Consider the following 2,648-nt stretch of genomic DNA (forward strand, 5'->3'; position numbering starts at 1 on the left):
GCGGTTCGCGACATTAAAGCAGCGTGTTTCTCTTGCTGAGGCTTTCGGCGTTGCCTAGCAACTCCAAACTTCAAACCAGCCGGCTGCATCAGCACAAAGCGCCCCCCGTGACATGCGCACTGGATATTGATTGTTATTTGCATATAATATAATAAATACAGCCGACATGTATTAATACATGTCCATGTATTTTGTATTAAAAAAAATAATCGTTTTTAGGACCAGTTAGACCATTACGTTCACAAAAATAAGCACAAAATATCCCCCAAAATTCGCATTATATACTTTAACACATCGTGAGAAAATTAAAATCAACTATAAAAGGTCAACAAATATTATCATATAAGGTTACAAGTTAAATATCAATAGGCTTTACAGTGATGACGAGTATGGAGAAAAGTGCATGATAGGCAGACATGAAAATGTCAAAGCAGAGCTTAAAAAACAAAGCTTATTTTTAGGACATATAGAATGCGTGTGTGTATTATCGATCTACAAACCCGATTCCAAAAAAGTTGGGACACTGTACAAATTGTGAATAAAAACAAAATGCAATGATGTGGAAGTTTCAAATTTCAATATTTTATTCAGAATACAACATAGATGACATAACAAAATGTTTAAACTGAGAAAATGTATAATTTTAAGGGAAAAATATGTTGATTTTAAATGTCATGGCATCAACACATCTTAAAAAAGTTGGGACAAGGCCATGTTTACCACTGTGTGGCATCCTCTCGTTTAGGAATGTTGTCCCATTCTTGTCTAATACAGGCTTCTAGTTGCTCAACGGTCTTAGGTTTTCTTTGTCGCATCTTCCTCTTTATGATGCGCCAAATGTTTTCTATAGGTGAAAGATCTGGACTGCAGGCTGGCCATTTCAGTACCTGGATCCTTCTACGCAGCCGTGATGTTGTAATTGATGCACTATGTGGTCTGGCATTGTCATGTTGGAAAATGCAAGGTCTTCCCTGAAAGAGACGACGTCTGGATAGGAGCATATGTTGTTCTAGAACTTGGATATACCTTTCAGCATTGATGGTGCCTTTCCAGATGTGGAAGCTGCCCATGCCACACGCACTCATGCAACCCCATACCATCAGAGATGCAGGCTTCTGAACTGAGCGCTGATAACAACTTGGGTTGTCCTTGTCCTCTTTAGTCCGGATTATATGGTGTCCCAGTTTTCCAAAAAGAACTTCAAATTTTGATTTGTCTGACCACAGAACAGTTTTCCACTTTGTCACAGTCCATTTTAAATCAGCCTTGGCCCAGAGAAAACGCCTGCGCTTCTGGATCATGTTAAGATATGGCTTCTTTTTTGACCTATAGAGTTTTAGCCGGCAACGGCGAATGGCACGATGGATTGTGTTCACCGACAATGTTTTCTGGAAGTATTCCTGAGCCCATGTTGTGATTTCCATTACAGTAGCATTCTTGTATGTGATGCAGTGCCGTCTAAGGGCCCGAAGATCACAGGCATCCAGTATGGTTTTCTGGCATTGACCCTTACGCACAGAGATTGTTCCAGATTCTCTGAATCTTTGGATGATATTATGCACTGTAGATGATGATAACTTCAAACTCTTTGCATTTTTCTCTGAGAAACTCCTTTCTGATTTTCACTATTTTTCGCCGCAGCATTGGGGGAATTGGTGATCCTCTGCCCATCTTGACTTCTGAGAGACACTGCCACTCTGAGAGGCTCTTTTTATACCCAATCATGTTGCCAATTGACCTAATAAGTTGCAAATTGGTCCTCCAGCTGTTCCTTATATGTACATTTAACTTTTCCGGCCTCTTATTGCTATCTGTCCCAACTTTTTTGGAATGTGTAGCTCTCATGAAATCCAAAATGAGCCAATATTTGGCATGACATATCAAAATGTCTCACTTTCAACATTTGATATGTTATCTATATTCTATTGTGAATAAAATATAAGTTTATGAGATATGTAAATTATTGCATTCTTTTATTCAATTTGTACAGTGTCCCAACTTTTTTGGAATCGGGTTTGTAGATTTTATATATATACAGTACAGTCCAAAAGTTTGGAACCACTAAGATTTTTAATGTTTTTAAAATAAGTTTCGTCTGCTCGCCAAGGCTACATTTATTTAATTAAAAATACAGTAAAAACAGTAATATTGTGAAATATTATTACAATTTAAAATAACTGTTTTCTATTTAAATATATTTCACAAAGTAATTTATTCCTGTGATGCAAAGCTGAATTTTCAGCATCATTACTCCAGTCTTCAGTGTCACATGATCCTTCAGAAATCATTCTAATATGCTGATCTGCTGCTCAAGAAACATTTAATGTGTACAATTGTACAAAATATTTGTGTACAATATTTTTTTCAGGATTATTTAATAAAAAGTTCAAAAGAACAGTGTTTATCTGAAATCTAATCTTTTGTAACATTATAATGTCTTATATATATATATATATGATGTCTTTACTGCCACTTTTGATTAATTTAACGCATCCTTGCTGAATAAAAGTATTCATTTCTTTAATTTCTTTTCAAAAAAATAAAAATTCTTACTGACCCCAAACTTTTGAACAGTAGTGTATAATGCTACAGAAGCTTTGTATTTCAGATAAATGCTGTTCTTTTGAACTTTCTATTCATCAAGGAAT

General features: G+C 35.8%; 1 protein-coding gene across 2 annotated transcripts in view; it reads right to left on the minus strand.

Annotated features, from left to right (window-relative positions):
- Positions 1–26, minus strand: part of kif17 (kinesin family member 17) — a 9,088-nt gene extending 9,062 nt beyond the window's left edge. For both annotated transcript variants that reach the window (XM_067387146.1, XM_067387145.1), the window contains exon 1: positions 1–26. This exon is cut by the window's left edge and continues 396 nt beyond it. The gene's annotated coding sequence lies outside the window, so the exon portion shown is untranslated.
- Between the last annotated feature and the right edge of the window lie 2,622 nt (positions 27–2,648).

The sequence above is a fragment of the Chanodichthys erythropterus genome, chromosome 6 (genome assembly GCF_024489055.1).
Source record: "Chanodichthys erythropterus isolate Z2021 chromosome 6, ASM2448905v1, whole genome shotgun sequence".
Classification (NCBI taxonomy): Eukaryota; Metazoa; Chordata; class Actinopteri; order Cypriniformes; family Xenocyprididae; genus Chanodichthys; species Chanodichthys erythropterus.